Source organism: Notamacropus eugenii, chromosome 2 (assembly GCF_028372415.1).
Source record: "Notamacropus eugenii isolate mMacEug1 chromosome 2, mMacEug1.pri_v2, whole genome shotgun sequence".
Lineage (NCBI taxonomy): Eukaryota > Metazoa > Chordata > Mammalia > Diprotodontia > Macropodidae > Notamacropus > Notamacropus eugenii.
In genome coordinates, this window is record NC_092873.1 from 162,351,323 (window position 1) to 162,370,608 (window position 19,286).

Sequence of the window (19,286 nt, forward strand, 5' to 3'; positions counted from 1 at the left end):
ATCACAAAATTATTTTGGATCCACTATAAATTTATGTTACACAATGTTAACTGAGCCCTCTTAGCTCACAGGCCATCCTGTTACCAACTTGCTATTTCCCTCTCCACAGAGGCTCCTCCAAACTATTTCATCTTTCCTCACACCTCTCTTTTCCTGCCTTTCTTAGCTGAAAACTTTGCCTCATATCTTACAGAAAAAAACAAATTGAGGCCATTTGTTGTGAGCTCACTCTTCACCATCTCATATCACTCATATTCATTCCTGTCTCCCAGGATGCAGTGGAATCACTCCTTCTATCTGCTCAGGCAATCCTCCAACAGATTGCTCTCTCTGTCATCTCTAAATTACTACTCACTTATTTTCATGTCTACTCCCTCTTTCCCTACTGCCTACAAACATTCTTCTTGACCTCTTTGTAGCTTGACACAGCTGACCACCCTCTCCTGCTTGATAGAGTCTTCTATCCTGGTTCTTGTCCTACCTATTTGACTGCTTCTTCAGTCTTCTCTGCTCTATCCTTATCTAGAATATGCTCTCTAACTAGAGGGTACCACAGGGTACTGTCCAGGGTCCTCTTTTCTTCTTCCTCTCACTTCACTTTGTGATCTCATCAGCCACCATGGATTTAATTATCATATCTATGCTGATGATTCTCAAATCTAACTATCCTGCCTTAACCTTTCTGCTAACTTTCAATCTTATATCTCTAAATGCCTTTCAGGCATCTTGAAATGGATGTCCTGTAGATGCCTTAAAGTCACCATGTCCAAAATTGAATTTATTATCTTTCCCGAAAACTCTATCCCTCTGTCCATACCTGCTCTATTTCTGTAGGGGGTAACACCATTCTTTGGACTTGCAATCTAGATGGCTGTCATTATTAACTCCTCATTATGTTTCACCCCCTTTATCCAATTTGTGGCCAAGGACTGTTGACTTCACCTTTGCAACATATCTTTAAACTATGTTCTTCTCTTTTATGACACTGACATCACTCTGGTGCAGGCCCTTATTACCTCACACTTGGACTAATGCAATAGTATGTTGATGGATATGCCTCCCTCAAGGCCCTCCCCACTACAAATCTACAATTCATCTTCCATTAAGTGACCAAAGTAATTTTCCTAAAGCACAGGTCCAATCCTGTCATATATATCCCCCCCACACCTCTCCTCAGCAATTCCAGAGTCTCCCTATTGCCTCCAAGATCAAATGCAAAATGTTTTATGTGCTTTTCAAAACCCTTCATAACTTAGCCCCCTCCTACGTTTCTAGTGTCCTTACACCTTACTCACCATCACATACTTGTTCATCCAGTGACACTGGCCTCTTTGCTTTTCCATGATGAGTATGGTACATAATTTCTCAGTTCTCATCATTTTCTCTGCCTTTCCCCCACTCCTGGAAGGTTTATCCTCCTCATCTCTGCCTCGGACATTCTCTAGCTTCCTTTAAGTATCAAGTAAAGTCTCATTTTCTACAACTCTACAACTTATTTTTACTGTAGTGGCTTTCCTCTCAATTATTTATTGTGTATGATGTGTGTGGCTTATTTGTTCATTCGTTCATTCATTCATTTATCTGTGAATGTACGCATGTTATTTATTTATTTATCTGTCTCCACCATGAGATTGTGAACTCCTTGAAGATGGGGAGTGTCTTACTTCTTTTTCTATCTTTAATGCTTAGCATGGTGCCTGACATATAGTGGGAGCTTAATAAATGTATACTGACTAATTGGTCAGAGCTTCCCTTCAGCACTTCTTAAAACTTTGGGTCGTGATCCATAGTTTGAGAGCCACTGAAATTTCTAGTTCAGCAACCACTTTATGTTTACCGATGAGGAAATGGAAGCTCATAACAAAAGTTAATAGTTTAGCTCCTTTTCACAGAATCATTGAATCAGAATCTCTCTGATTTAGAAGGAAGTTCAGAGGTCATTTAGTCCAATCTATAACTGGGAAGAAATTCCAACTGTTACATTTGAGAAACGATCATGTATAAAGTCCTCTAACGAAAGGAAACTCACTACCTCCAGAAGCAGGCAATTCCATTTTTAAACCACTATAATTGCGAGGAAGTTTGCCCTTAGACTTCAATGGATTCATAATTTCATCAATACAAATACTCCCTCCAATATTGTAAAGCATAATCTCATCCACACCTTTTCATCCTATGAAGGTTTCTTAACCTTATTCTTATGTATCCTCTGTTATAATAACTAGAAACTGCTCTACAAAGGTTTTCCCATATTACATGACTTCCACTGAAACACTAAAGCTGTCTATTTGCTTCTGTTTATGTTCAATATAAGTAAGATTCACTTCCATTTCCTTTTCTGATCACACATTTCAAATGATCAAATATAGGTATATCAAAATTTCCATTACTGTAACTTTATCCCAATGTTCTTAGTTGTATGCTGGGCCAAGTAAAATAAGCCTTTTTCCTTTCCCACATGATAACCCTTCAAATACTGTTGTTGTAGGGCATTTCATTCAGTCCTCTCAGCAACTCTTCAACTATCCTCTGAAGTTCCCACATTGTTAAAGTTCTTAAAAAATAATGTCTTTAAATGAGCACAAGAGGCAAGAAACAGTGTGACCAAAGAAAAATGTAACAGGATCATAACTGTCCGTATTCAATGCACTATTCTGTACACTTCTATCAATGTAAGATGCAGCTGTGGGAAATAACGTCACAGTATCGACTCCCTGTGAGATAACTCTTCACTAACCCTCTCCCCAGTCTTTTTTCACATGAAGTGCTGTCTAGCTATGATCACACCACTATGCCCTTATGTGGCTGATTTTTTAAAAAGTCAAGGCTGGAATTACATACGCACACACATAGACACAATGTGTGAGTTAGGGTAGGACTTTTTCAAAAATATTTTATACATTCTGTGAAATAACAAGTTTTGTAAAAGAAATTGAAAAGAGGAATATAATAGCTGATAATTTAGACTAAAAGATATTGTTTAGCTATTCAGTCATGTCCAACTCTCTGTGACCCTATCTGGGGTTTTCTTGGCAGACATATTAGAGTAGATTGCCATTTCCTTCTCCAGTTCATTTTACAGATGAGGAAACTGAGGTAAACAGGGTTAAATGACTTGTCCAGGGTTACGAAGATAGAAAGTGCTTTAGTTCAGATCTGAACTCAGGTCCTCTTGACTTGTGGTCCACTACTCTAGACACAATGACACCTTTAGACTAGAAGACGAAATAGCTTATTAAAGTAGTGAACAATGAAAAAAATGGTAAAAAAAAAAAAAAAAAAGACAAAAATGAAGGTATTAACAGCAAGTATCAGCACAAAATAAATTAAGAAAAAGCGCAATTATAAAATTTGAATTCTCTATGAACCAAGGCAATGGACCTGTACACAAGATAGGACAATGGTAAGATAATGTGAGAAGTATAGGTCTTTCAGAAAAACACAATGAAACAAAGAATTTAGTCTCATATTCAGGAAATCATATAAGAAAATTGCTTAAAAGCATTAAGAGGATAAATTACAGATCAAGAGAACCCAGAGTCCACTGTCACAGAAGAATTTCAATTATACCTCACCCAGAAATGTTCTTACCAAGTTTAAGAGGTTTAATTTCAAAGGAAACATTTTTTAGGATGCCAGTAGGACATTAACGGATTCCATTTTCACTAATGCAGTAAGACTCATTACTAATAAGAAAAGGAAATCTACTTGTACTTCAAAAAAAATCATATCCTACAAAGACATATATTTCCTCACATTAAAAATACAAATCATAAATAATAACAAAATCTATCTGGAGGAACAAAAAGTCAAGAATCACAAGGAAAATAATGAAAACAAATGTAGGATCCAATGTGACTAGCACTACCAAATCTCAAATTATGCTATAATTTTCATCGTTACAGTTATTTAGTACTGATTTCAAAACAGTAAAATTGTTCATTGGGACATGGAGGAAGCAAGTCTGAGGCAATCAAACAGAACAATCACCTACTGAGATAGACTGCCTATTTGACAAAAATGGAAAGCAGACTGTCAGAAATTGGGTTTACACTAATATACTGTAATAAGCTTCAGATGTGTAAGTGATCTAAGTATAAAAGATCACATCATTTAAAAAATTAGAAGAAAATGGAAGGAGATAGCTTGCATAGCTATGACTAGGAGAGATTTCTTAACTAAACAAAGAATAAAGATAACCAGAGAAGAGAAAATGAATAATTTCAATTATATAAAATTCAAAAAAAATTTCTTCATGAACAAAACTAAGTTTCTGAAATTATAAGATGAGTATTATAATTAGGAAAAAATGCACCAAATATCTCTGGTAAAGGACTCAAATATAATGTTCAGCATGTATTTATTCAAAGCTTACTATGATCCAAATACCACATAAGCCCTGGAGATACTGAGCCAAAAATGAAGCAGTCCCCACTCTCAAAAAGTTTATATGCTATAGGGGTAGACATTCTATACATATTAACATGTATTAATACATATACAAATTACAAAGTAAATTCCAGGAGCAGGAGAGGGAGTGGGACTAACAGCTGAGGGAATAAGAAGAGGCCTCATACTGAGGGTGACATCTGAGCTAAGCTTTAAAGGAAGCTAAAGATTCTAAGAGGAAGAGATAAGGATGGACTACATTCCAACTATGGGGAACAGCCTATGCAATGATACATGAACAGGAGACAAAATGTAGCATGAGGATTAGAAAGAAGGCAATTTTATTTGATCTAGGAAGATGTAAAGAGGATACCAGATAATAAGGCTGAAAAGGAAAGCTGAATCCAGGTTGTAAAAGGCTTTAAATGGCAAATAGAGGTATCTATGTCTTATATTAGAGGTAACGGTACCACCAGTTCACTGAGCAGGGAAATGGTATGGTCAGATCAGTACTTTAGGAATACCAGTTTGGCAGCTATGTGAAAGATGGAATGGACAGGAGAGATTTCAGGCAGGGAAACAATTTTGAGACTGGTGCAAGAGTCCAGGTGAGACGTGATGAAAACTTGAAGCAGGGTAGTGACTATGCTAGTACAAGAAGATGGGTCAGAAAGAGGTGACAGATGCAAATATATAAGAACAAAATCTATTCAACAGTAAATAATCAGTCAACAAGCATTTACTGAGCACTGGGTATGTGCTAAGCAATGGGGAAACAAAAAACCACAAAAACATAGTTCCTGCTCTTAAAGAGTTTACAACACAATAGGTAAGCAGTCAGAGGCAGTTTTCAAAAGATGAAGTATAAGTTAACAACCATATGAAAATCTGCTCCACATTACAAAAATCAAGACAAATATGAATTCAACAACTCTCAGTTCTCATCTCATATCTATCATACTGGTAGAGGTGACAGAGGAAGAAAATGCAAGTGTTGGAGGAGCTTTGGTGATGCAAATTAACACATTGCTGGTGGAAATATAAATTGGCTGAACCATTCTGGGAGATGATATGGAATTATACTCCATACTATACATATAATTTGACCCAATAATACTCACTCCCAAGGAGATCAAAGACAGTGGATGAAGTACTATAGCACAGAATACATACACATACACACACACACACACACACACACACACACACACACACACACGGTTCCCTCAATTACCAATTTGCTTAGTAAGTCCATTTGTTTTTGAGATTTTTTGGATAAGGCAAAGGTGAGCAGCCTCTGCATTTACCCAAATGAATTTCAAATTGGTGAGATACAAAGTAATAAGGCCTTATTCTATCTGTATAAACACAAAATTTAAATCAACTAAGGTTATAATGAATGCTTTTAGGAGTCTAAAATCATAAGAATTCTGAAATAAAAATAAGCATCCTCAATGGATATATTTTTCCAAACAGACAAAAATAAAAGAAAAATTATAGATACATGAAACTATCAACAGAAAGTATAATCCATTGAAGAAGGCTACTTTATTCAGCAAACACTGGGCTCTAACTGTCCTAAAGGTCTTTTCTATACATGATATTTAATAGCCTTCTTTTGTTTAAAGCCTGCTTCTCAACTATATGAATCTCAAAAGTACAATCTGTTCACTTTCGCTAGTAAACAGAGTTCTAGGAAGTAATTGATCCCTGAAAGGACATATATCCATGGAATAATAAGTCCATCGCACTCTGTGATATCATCACATGAAAAATCTAAAATGAACAAAAATAACAGCTGTAGAACTAAAATGGTAAAGGAAAACATAGCAGTATTTTCTCTCTGAGAGTCAAGGTAAAAAATAACAACTCTTAGATTATCAAGGATTCAGGTCAATGGTATGAGTAAGAATTATTGTATTCAGATATTTAAATATATTAGCTAATTATGCTTGGTTTAAAATCAACATCTGAATTATCACTACTAGTCTTAATATTACTTGCCTCAGATTAGTTTTTCCTTTCAGATGACAGCCCAAAAATATGCTTTTCCAACTATTTCTTTCATTCTTTCTAATTTTTATGTAAAGAAGCTCTTTTAGTACAGAAAACTTTTTATATTCAGCTTCTTAGATGTTTGAACAACGGAATTATAAAGACTTTGCTTCTTATTTATAGCATTTATATATTTAGAAATTTAAGCTCTCATGGAAGTCAAGAAAAATGTATTAATACATTTAAGCATCTAATATAGAACACAATGCTAAATGCTAAGAGTGATAAAAGATAAAAGTAGCTTGATGTTTCTCTCATTGAATTTAAGAGTCTAATCTATCATATCTAAACTATGCAAGAAGCATAGTGGTGTGCTAACAGTAGACTTAATAAATTTATGTTGACTGAATCAATAGTCATAAGGTGAATTATAACAAAGGACAATTGTCTGTACTTAATTCTACATGTTATAAAGCCACAGTGAAAATTCTGAAATAATGATACATCACAGAAAAACAGAAACTATAACTTTTCCATCTTCAAGTAACAATGCTTAGATCATGCACTTTCTGGTAGGACTGCCAATTGGATTTGGGAACAAATGACCTGTTACAGAGGAAGAAGAAGGAATGTATTTTAGAGGCAAGGGATTAAAAAAAAGAATCTCAATCAGAAACAATTTCCTTGAATAGATATTATACTTTCAAAAATTGTTACAATTTCATAAAAATAAAGGTGAACTTTGTATCTGCTAAATACCCCACAAATTCTGATCAAGTGTCCATAAAGAATACTAGGGTTCCTTGAAGTACCCTTTGAAAAGACCAACTTCTACAAGACATGAAATTATTAGCCAAATTTCACAAAACGAACTTTTTTGATCAGTGGCAGAGGTATAAACTAGACAGAAGACAGAGGCGACCCTTTTCCCCATTATAATTGGTATTTTGTCTCCAAAGCATTCTGAAGGTTACATTTTTGGTCTACATTTTCTTAAAAACAATTTCTTTTTTTTCCTCTTTGTTTAGGAAGTCTGAACTCCTATATTGGTTTTGTCTTTGAAAAATCAATGGTGCTAGCAACTATGCTGGGAACTCCTTCACCTTTAAAAAAAAACTGTTGACTTGACCCTATCATATGCACAAGCTATTGTTTTATCTCTTTACCACAGCTGAATTTCAATACAAAGCTGTCTATATGCCTGGACTCTAGTACCTCTCACTTATCAAATTCTTAAAATTTAGCCTCATCATTCAGCTGAAACTACTTTCTCCAAAGTCATCAATGATCACACTTAACTGCCAAACACAAAGGCCTTTTCTTGAGCATCACCTTTATATTTCTGCAGCATTTGGCCCTACTGATCACCCTTTTCTCCTGGATACTCTCCCCTCTTTGTTTTTCTGGATACTATTCTCTCTTGGTTTTCCTTCTGCTTGTTTGATGCTCCTTCTCACTTACCTTTTTGGATCATTCATTATCATAATTTGCACCCACTGTGAGTGAACTCCAACATGTAGTTCTGTGCCCCCTCTTCTATCTATATACTTTCTCATTTAGCGATTTTATCAGCTCCCATAGTTTCAATAATCATCCCTATAGAGATGATTGTAGAGCTAAATATCTAGCTCTTCTCTCTCTACTGAGTTTCAGTTTCACATACCGTACTGCCTATTGAAAATAATCAAACTGTATATCCAATAGTACTTTGCTCTCAACATGTCCAAAGCAGAATTCAGTATCTTTTCCCAAAAATCCACCCCTATTCATGAACTTCCAACTTTCTGTCAAGAAGATCACCACCCTCCCAGTCGATCAGGTTGGTAGCCTTGAGTTACCCTCTAATCTCCACTCTCCCTCATCCCAGATATTTACTCAGTTGCCAAATCTTACTGAGTCCACATCTACAATATCTCTTCCATTTGTCCCCTTCCTTTCACTCACACTGCCATTACTTTGGTTCAGATCCTCATTAACTCTTCATTGGACTATTGCAACAATTTCTTAATTAAACTGCCTCATCTCTCTCCTATTCAATTCATCCTCTACACAGTAGTTAAAATAATATTCCTAAAGCATGAATCTGACTGAATCACTCACCTGCATAATAGCACTAGTGGCTCCCTACTGAATGAACCATAAAATAAAAATTCCTTTGCTTAACGTTTAAAGACTTTTACAAGATGCATCTCTCTACTGTTTCAGGTTTATTATACATTTTTCTTCATCATATACTCTAAGATTTAGTCAAATTGGCTTCCCTGCTGCTTTTCACATACATTCTCCAGTCCTCTACACCTTTAAACACGACCTCCTCCATACCCTACAATATACTTTCTTCCTAACAATGCCTCTTTACCCTAGTTTCCTTTAAAACTCGGGTCAAGCACTTTATATAGGAACATAAGGCCTTTCCAAATCCTCTCCTCTGTTAATATTCTCTCAATCAAAATAAATTACCTTTTATTTAATGTTTGTATATTTTGTACATACTTATATGTCCACTAGTTATTTCCCTTTCAAGAACACAAGTTGCTTAAGGAGAGGAATTATTTCATTTTTGTTTTTGTAGTACTAGAAATACAGGACCCGGCTCATAATAGGCACTTAATAAGTGACTACTGAATTGAAATGAAAATGGGGGCAAAAACATTTTCATTGGAATGTACCTCCAATAATGTAAGGAAAGAGAAAACTATGTATATAGAAAAATTTATAGAAAATAGTTTATAGCCAACTATTCAGAAACTTAGTACAAGAAAGTTAAAAATTTACAAGTTATTTAATGAGTAATTATGCAATGGCACTATTGTATAAAATTTGCTGATGACATCACCCTACCTTCCATTTTACTTCTCTGTGTACATGTTTTATTCCCTAAGTAGAATATAAGCTCTAAGACAGCAAAGATTATGCTATCTTGGTCTTTGTAATTAACCAAGACTAGCACTATATCTCAACTCCTAGTATGAGATTTAAAAAACATTTGCCAAATTGAAGATTGACAAAGTTACTTCACTGATCTGATACTCAAGTTTTTTAATCTGTAAAACAAGAGGGCTGGATATGACCTCTAAGGTTCCTGTCTTCTAGGTCTAAAACCAATGATGCTATGATATTGTCAATGCTTCTTCAATAATTAACACTTATACATAATGGAAAAAATATTTTGTAGATGACATATTGAAGACATAATGGAAAATCTAAGATTTTGGGTGACAAGATCATTCCCCCCTCATCATTTCTTGTTCATTTATTTGCAAAATATATGTACATGTGTTCATGTAAAGTAGTATCATTTATATTATCAAAATTTTCCTGTTAATGGACTTTTCTGATCATATGACATAGTTGGGAGAGGGGAAGAAATACTGGATTGAAAGTTAGGAAACAGGTCCTATGGTCCCTGTTCTGCTATCTAGAAGTGTCACTTCAATTCATTATAACAAATATATATTATTCACCCACTCTGGGCAAAGATCCTAAAATAAAATATATTTATATGAAAGAGAAAATACTTCTCAATTAATTGACCAGAAATACAAATTTTTATTATGCTGGATATGAAAAAAGGTCATAATGATGAAATATTCTTGATGCATCAGACTGAAAAATTAGATATTCACAGACCATGTCTGATACTAAGGTACTAATTGGCATCTGGATAACCTGCTTTTACCCCTTTGCTCTCATCGTAAAAGATTTATAAATTTAATTTGGTTATCACCATGGTCCACTGGACTAAGTACAGAATTGTAGTGAAAAATTCAGAGTTCTAGTCACAGTGTTATTGTTCCTCTTCTAATCCAGATTCACAAAATGTCCTTGGACAAATCATAAAATAAATAATTTTTCTCAGTTTTCTCATCTGTAAAATGGAGATAAAATGTGAACTGCTTCATAAGGAAACTGTTTGGAATAATTTACATTTGAGCAAACTGTCATAAAAATACAGAGGGACTAAACTTTGGGAAATATATGTCAAAATGTATTAAAACATCAATTATAAAACAGAAAAAAATTTATTTTCATCTTAATAGAACACCATATTGGAAATTTACAATGAATCTTTTTGGAGATTGAAACTCACAATTTCCATATTATGTAACAACAACAACAACAGCTATAGTTTACATTTATGTAACACTTTACAATTTACAAAATGTTTTCCTCACAATGACCTAGTGAGACAGAAAGTATAATAAGTATTACTTTCTAGTTTGTAGATAAAGTTGAGGCTCAAACAAGCTAAGACATATGCCCAAGGTAAAGCAAATAATGAGTGGCAGAGAACAAAAGGCTCAAGTCTATGTACCCATCTACAAGTTTAGCATACTTTCCCTTACACTATGCATATTTAGAACTAAAAACTTACGGAGATTAAAGTAGATTTTACTATTCCATCTCTAGTTCAGTTATAATACTTTTTGTGATTCCTTATCACTTTCATAATTTCTAGTATGTTCCTAAGTACAGAAATATAAATAAATACATTATGAAAGAATTTATGTCCTGCACAGCAGAAATAATTGGCAGAACAGGAAATTTGAATCCAGAATGATAAGTCTTATCAAAGAAACAAACAACAGGAAAACTGGGATAATGAAAATGAATAATAATCTGGAAGAGAAGAAAAAAGCAATAATATTTTTAAAAAGAATTATTTCCATACAAGCAAAACATAATGATCTCACAGACAAGGTAAGTAGAGACAATTTAAAAATTATAGGTCTTCCAAAAGAACAGAACAGAACACCACAGTAAAACAAATAATACAAGAAGTGCTAATCCAAAGAATCCAAAGAATGCCTCCAGAAAATAACCTTAGGCTATGAACTCCAAAACACAGAGAGGTTAAGTTTAACAATTTCACCTGACAAACAACAAATTCTGCAAGAGATTGAGGAAAAGACCTTCAAATATAAAAGAAAGGAAATTTGAATTACATAAGACTATTCTAAACCCATTCAGGGCAGGACTGAATGAAATGTGTTCCAAAGAACAAAAAATCTCAAGATGTAGCCCAAGGTAACCTAATCTGAAAATTCCAACCTAAGCACAAACGAAAAAAAAAAAAGAGAGATATTAAATTAAAAAGAGGCAAAAAAAAAAAAAAATCCTGGGAAGGACACCACAATTGAAGAAAATGTTTATCAAACACCCCAGACAACAGATATATAAGATGTATAAACAACTACAGTAACTAAGGATGAAAACAAGGAGAAAAAAAAAAACAATAAAGAGATGGCTAACAGACTCTTTCTAAATGTACATAAAGACACAAAGATGAAAGTAGAAGACAAATAGAAGTGATGGTAGAGAAACAGGCTGAAATATCATGAATGAATTCTCACAACACCCTAACTACAGGTAAATCAATGGTTTTTGTAAGACTAAATTACAAAACAGAGGGGAAATAAAAGTAGGAAAGGATGGAAGAAAATCAAGTGATATAACTTAATCAGGTCAAAGGCTAACAATGAAGAGAAAATAACTATTGTAGTCTGTTTAGGAAAAAGAGAGCCTACAAGAGAATGGATGAGGAGGGAAAAGCAGGGACTGAAAAAGCAAAGGGCAAATCTCTGTTTCAATAATGGAAACACATAGCACTGAAGAATGTGCCACAGGAAAAGACAAATTCTATAAAAGAGAGATGGTGACCTTAAAACAGATATTATCACCAGGGATTTGGTACTTCAAGAGACCCTTGAAGGTAAATTGGTGATGGCACCCAAAAGAGTGGAGGTCTTGGACTCAGGGAAGAGATTGAGACAAATGGGGAAAAGGACCAAGGAAAGGACAAGAGTCAACAATGAACTTCACAATCAGAGATGGGGAAGGAAATGTGCGTTTATTAAATATCTCCTGTGTCAGGTGTTACGTTAAGCATTTGTAACAGCAGGGACCCCAGCATACACAGGAGGGCCTGCTGTACAGGTTCTTAGATCTGCTTTTCTAAAAGGAAAGAAACTTTTGAGGGGGTCAACAATCTACTTTAATCAAGCACACATATCATTTACTTAATTCAAGAGAAAAAGTCAGCACCCTGAACTTCAGAGAAAATACAAACAGAGGAAATAAAGACCAACAGACAGGGCTTCCAACTGTCTGATCATAAGCAATACATACATCATAGATCAACAGACAGATCCAACTGTCTGACAATTATATACATACAGCTACCAGAGAGAGAAGCACCAACATCTGAGTTTTCAAAGCCAGGATGCTCCTTAGACCCAGAGTCTCATCTGGTCAAACAAACACTTCCAATGAGTAAGCCTCAAAACAAAACCTCATCTCAGAGTACATATACATTTTTCAGAGTCAGAGGGCATCACAACCCTGGAGAAACAGTTTCTCACTAGAAATTAACAAAAGGTGTGGGCCTTACTACAAAATAAATCTCCCCTGACCAAGTTTCCTTTAATGGGCAGGCCCATTAATGGGTGGGGAAAATCTTTAACTCTCATTAACATAATTGATACTGAGGAAAATGATACACCCTCTGAACCAAAGCAATAGTTGCTACAGTCCTTGGCAAAATGGAACGAGGGATATGATGGCTTAATTGAAGAACAGAAGAGACATGCATGGTTTACTGATGGGACAGCAAAATATTTCGGCCACAAAAGGCCCTGGAAAGAAGCAACCTATAGGCCATGTACTAGGTGGACTTTGGAAAGTACTGGGATAGGTGTAAGTAGTCAATATGATGAACTTATGGCAGTATACCAAGTTTTCAAAACAGAACAAGGAGGGCAGTGTCATATATTCACTGATTCATGTGCTGTAGCTAATGGGTTAGCTATATGGATGCCCATGTGGAAAAATCAAAACTGAGAAATTCATGGCACACAAGTCTAGGGCAAAGAATTATGGGAAGATATATGAAACATGTCTGGTTACTAATCTGTCAGTTTTTCATGTATATGCTCATGTGGCCCTCACCATGCCAGAATGTGAGTACAATGCACATGCTCACCGACTAGCAAAGATTGCTACTCAACATACTGTCTCTGTTCTAATACTAACTGATGATCCCACATTAGCAAAATAGGTTCATCAAATGACTGGTCATTTAGAGGTCCAGGCCACACATCAGTGGGCACAAGACCAAAGTAATAAGCATCTCTCATTCGTTATTAAACTAAGTAGCAGAGGAACGTTATATATGTCCATTGGAAAAGGAACGAACTGTTCCTCAGGCAGTAACTACAGAGATAGCAAGGGGAAAAGTACCAGTCCAAATTTGGCAAATAGATTATATTGGACCCCTACCCCAAGATAAGGGATGTAAATTTATATGTATTTGTGTGCTGATACCCATTCAGGTGTAGTAGGGGCTTGTCCCTATAAGAATGCGAACTAGAAAAACACCTGTAAAACTCTAGATATCATAAGTTTATATTACAAGAACCTCAATGTAGATTCAAAGTGACAATGGGTCACATTGCAAGGATTGTTGTTTGTCCTTCGTTTTAGAAGAGGACCATGAAATCAGGGAGATTGCAGCTGACTTTGATTTGAGTGAGGGAGGACTATGCAAGGCCACCAACCTCACTTTCTTCTCCTGAGCCACCTGGGTCCAGTGGCCTGATATTCATTTGGATAACTGGAGGTGGCCCACGATGCAATGTGAGACCCTGGCCCTTTCAGGCTAAGGTCTTATCACATTCTCACTTTGAGTGAAATACACCCAATCAATGAATAGGCTTCTTTAAGTAGTTACTCAAGGGATGGTCCCTTTAATTAAAAAAAAAAAAATCAAACTGGGAGGGGAGGACTCTTAGGGTTCCTGGGTAAAAGAGAAACAATTACTATTTAGCAATTACATTTCAAAGATGATAAAATGAAGAGATATTTTGTATTAAACAACACAGAATGGATATATCATATTCCATATTATCCACAAGCATCTGAGTTAATTGAAAGAATGTATAGACTACTGAAAGAACAGTTAAGGAAATTAAGTTCTAATAATTCTTATCAACACTGGAAAGATAATTTGTTCATTGCTTTATGTAATTTGAATAATAGACCACTGGGAGGAAGAACACCCCTAGCCAGAATGATGACCTCAGATCTCCAAATTAGAAAACAATACATAAGATCACAAATGTTGAGTACTGGACTGTGAGGTCAGATGTCTCAGCCCCACATTCAGACACACCTGGTTTGGCAGAATATAATTTACATTGTGTAGGGGACTTTGGGTTGGATAGAAAAGAAATAAGAAAAGTCTCTACTGGAATATGTATGAGAATCCTCCAAAATCATATGGGATGGTTAATCAGGATTAGCAGTTCAAGGAATACATGTATTGGCTGGAGTGACAGATTCTAATTCAAGGAGAAGTTATTGTGACATTTCAAAATTTAGATAAAGAACCCATAAAGTTTTGTAAAAATGACAGAATATTTCAAGTGATTATCATTCCGCGTGAAATAATACCCCTTATGGAAATTGACCCTCCTTCCAAAATAACTAGCAGAGGAACTGAAGGATTGGGTTTTAATGACAGAATAAAATTGGGAGCTAAAGTATGGGTAAAACAAGCCAAATGAGGTTCCAAAGGCTGCGGAAATTATAGCACGCAGAGAAGATAATATCGTAACTGCTCCTTATTCAGGAGAAGATGATTACCAAATTGCACCCCTAACTCGTATATTCTACCCTGAATGAGGCTATGATAGTGCGTTCATGGACTCCAGAACATGACTGACCCTATATCTACCCTGCTTCTGGATACTGTCTCCTCGTTTCTTTTTGGTTTTTTGTCTGTTAAACTTGTATGCTAGATTTGTTTTTTACAGGCTTAATAACCTCCACCTGGAGAGGCCTTATTGCTTAAGCTAGATGTCACCCTGTCCACGACTGTAATATGGACCTGGTGTTGACCAAGCTCCAGATGCCAGCTAAAGAACTGACCTCTCAAAAATGGGAACTCTTGGAGCAGCTCAACATCCAATTTCAGCAGGAAGTAACTATGGAAGAAGAGACCTTTGCCTCTTACCCCAAGACTTTAGGTCTCATTCATTTGAGAGGGGAATGATGGGGTGCTTGTGTTCAAGTCCCACCCTAACTTAAGATATTGTTTTATGTGCTCATTTTGTGTGAACCCTGTTATAATGTTCTAAAGTTCTGTTGATACCAGTTGCCTAAAATTGTTTTATGTGATTATTTTCTCTTATCCCTGTTACAATTCTGTTGATACCATTGCCCTAGTGACCTATGTAACGAATAGGAAAGATCTTGGGGCCAAAAGCAATGGCAATTTAAATGGGAAGCTCTTCCCCATTCATTAACAGAACCATGTGACTTGCTTAAATCACCTGGAAGCCTAAGTTCCATGTGGTGGGAGGAGCTTGCTGAATGGATGGAACAAGAAGGATGGAGTAGAACTGGGAGGAAGAACTGGGAGAAAAACTAGTGAGAGCTTGAGGTTGAGGGGAACAGAGTTGGTAGGAATAGGACTGCTTTAACATATATTAAGTTAAAATAAGTTAAAAGACAGTACAGTTTTACAGAGGAAGAGGATGAAAAATTCTAATTTCAAAACAAAAACAACATTAAAGACAAATGGAGGAAAATTTCAAGGCCCAGGAGTAAATGTCTCCATGGCCCTAGAAAGATGGAGTAGGTACTGTGAAGGGTTAGGTTTTGTTGTAAGCCAAGTCCTTGGGTCTCCAAGTGCAGATTCACCAGGTATGAGAGATGAGGCAGTGTGTTGAGTGAGTTCAGGGTCAATTAGTTCATGGGATTTGGGTTTTTTTTTAAAACTTTTTTCAGATTCCTAAGTGTTGCAGCTCATGGAGACAGGTGAATTTACTTTGTCCTTCACATGTAATTTCTATTTTGGAGATGTTTGAATGGTCATGGGAATCAGAGGAAAATGCAGTTTGGCTCTAACATAAAGTATGAGGTCAGAAAGTAGGCTTGAAGAATGGGGGGGGGGGGGAGGAGAATCCTACTATGAAAAGCTATTGAGATGACAGGGATGGTCACAACACAAATCCAAAAGAAGAAAATAATTCTAAAATGTCTAGATGCAAAACTTCAAAGAAAAGCACAGCAGGGAAACAAATTCAAATAGAATTCCTCAAAGAGATGAAGAAAAAGTTGTGAGTTTTTTAGAGTTAAAAATGTATCTAAAATGAAATAAAGTCATAGAGGAAGAATAATACTGGCAACTAATCAGTCAATTAACATTAAGCACCTATTACATGCTAGGCATTGTGCTAAGTGCTGGTGATACCAAAAGAGGCAAAATACAGTCCTTGCTCTCAATAAGCACAATTTATTACACGGGGTCACTGTGAGGTTATATGAGGTATCTGTAGTAGAAGCACTGGGAAAACTATAGAAACTGACTCAGCCACCACACTATAACAATGAATAAGCTATCGTACCAAACACAGTTTTTAGAAATAGCTTAGGTTGAGTAACGTCTATCCCTGAAAAGGCACAAAGTTGCAAAGGAAAAGGACTGAAGTCTGCAGGCAAAGGTTTGGGGGGTATAAATGGTTTTTTTACGTATATGTTAGAAGACTTAGCCAGCAAATTCCTGGCTACTGGAATTTGCAAAACCAGCTTCAAGCTAGGTTGGAGTTAGAAGAAGTGAATCAAAAGGAAATAGCTCCCTCCCAATTTCATGATCACAACTAGTTCATATTAGCTTCCATATACTACACTGTCATATAATTATAATGGCATAGGCTAAAGAAATGCCTTTCAAGAAAAAAAATCTCTAAATAAAAGAGGATCACACATTTAAAACACACACACATATTTTGAGGTTCAACATCCTTTAGATACTCCACCTGCCTTGGCAAGCTGATAAAATGGCTACAGATAATAAAATTCTGAGAACTGTTCCATTTCATGATAATCCTGCTTTTGTTGAATAAATGTTTTAACATTTTTCCCTCAATAAAAACACACCATTTGCTCATTAAATTATGGTGCAAAGAGAGTACTGATGAAAGACCAATAAAGCATCTGGCAAAAATGACATCACTGTTCTATTAAAGGAAACTCTGAAGACTGAGAGGAAGTTGTATTATGCATGGGTCAGTGAAACATAAGAAAGACAAGTATGGCTGCATAGAAGACAGTCTGAGTCTAATGTGATAAAAAATAGGAAGACCTTCATTAATTGAAATTAAATATATGATAATTATAGTTTAATAACTATAGATTACTGTGTTTATGTGTGAACATATGAACATAATAAAACAGACAAGATAACTTACTTTTAGGATCTATTTTCAATGTGCAAATGGGAACAGATTTTTATCTGATCTCATGCAGAACAGACTGAAGCAGACGTTTAAAATGTTAGAGACGTTCAAGATTTCTGGCAGTTCAAATTTCGCACCTTAGGATAAGGACATATTTTCCCTATGCAACTGGTGTGAAAAATACAGCATGTGCTGGTTAACCAACACATGCTCTATGAAGCTAAGCTAACAGAATTTAAGTTTGTCATAAATTATTTTATTCTAAAAAAAAACAACCTTGAAATTGCTGTCTATCTAAAAGCATCTGTCAAAATTTAACTATGGACATTATTTAAGAATGAATAGAAAATCATTAAGAAATGAAGATCAATAAAATGTTCATTTATTTATTAGGGAGATTAGCTTTAAATTTACCTTAAAATGCTTTTAATGTAGCTTTGATTTTCACAAAATAAAGGCCATCATGACATGATTCTTTAAGTCCATAGCAATGAACTATAACTCAATGAATTTTTAACTCAACCTGAAAAGGTTTCAAGTACAGGTGATATGTCACATCTTCTGGTTGAGGATTAGCCTCAATTTGAGCTATAAAAGTTAATTTGTGGAAGGCTGTCCATCTTTATGATGATCATGATGAACTTCAGCTAAGGTAACTAACAAATAACATCTAAGGCACAGAAGGTATGCTATCTGTATCCCTGGAATTATTCACATTAATGAAATTAAAGACTTATGGAAATACTGAAGTGTGAGTAATGAACAAAAAAAGTGTCAATTAAAAATTGTTAACTAATTCAATCTTCTAAGCTTCACTGCATACCCTAAACATTTTTAGATATATGTAATGCTCATTATTTACAAATGTCCAACAAAATATTAATAGCTTGGCTTGGGACCAATGGTTACATTAAACACACACACACAACTTAAAGCTAACTGTTGCTTCTCATATCACTCAAGTATAAACTGGATGAAAGAATTTTAGGATGTTACCTTTAAAGATTTCATATCTTCAGTTCACCATGGAAGGAGTAAAACTTAAAAATGGGCTCTTAGCTATTAAAAAATGGAAGTGTTCAACTCAAAATAATGATATATTGAACAGTTATCATATGGTAAGTACCATAGGAATAGACAAAATGAATGACAAAAAAAAAAAAAGATAAATAACAAGACAAAAGCGATAAAAAAGACAAAGACATAAAAAAAAATTCTTACTGAGGAGATAAATATTTGAAAAAAATGAGATTACAATGTAAAAAATATACATGATAGGTCTCAAAAAAAGTCTCAAAATTCTAATTTCCTAGAATTTCTTAGGCAAAAATGACTAAGTCTATCCATTGAATCCAGGCACCTCTACTTTGACTTCTAACACTGATAAAGTACAGGAGGGGGGTGGAGTGGGGTGGTGGAGAATTACTTTTTAAAAACCTGAACACTTTTGTTCATAAGCTGAGTAAATGTTAAAAAGATGAGCCTACCTCTCACACATATACCCCTGGGCTGAATTCATTAAACATTTATTAAGTTCCTACTATGTGCTAGGCATACAAAGAAAGGCAAAAGACAGTCCCAGATCTCAAGAAGCTTACAGTCTAAAGGGGGAAGACAACACACAAAAGAAAGCTGCAAAGTGGGGGAGGTCAGTGAGGGTAT

The 19,286-nt window shown here is 35.3% G+C and overlaps 1 protein-coding gene and 1 long non-coding RNA gene across 6 annotated transcripts in view; both read right to left on the reverse strand.

Moving 5' to 3' along the window:
- LOC140526523 (uncharacterized) overlaps nucleotides 1-18,741 on the reverse strand; it is a 43,611-nt gene extending 24,870 nt beyond the window's left edge. The window contains exon 1 of the long non-coding RNA XR_011974409.1: nucleotides 818-18,741. This is a non-coding gene — a long non-coding RNA (uncharacterized lncRNA). The remainder of the gene's footprint in view (nucleotides 1-817) is intronic.
- Nucleotides 1-19,286, reverse strand: part of RNGTT (RNA guanylyltransferase and 5'-phosphatase) — a 386,087-nt gene that overhangs the window by 103,037 nt on the left and 263,764 nt on the right. The window lies entirely within an intron of this gene.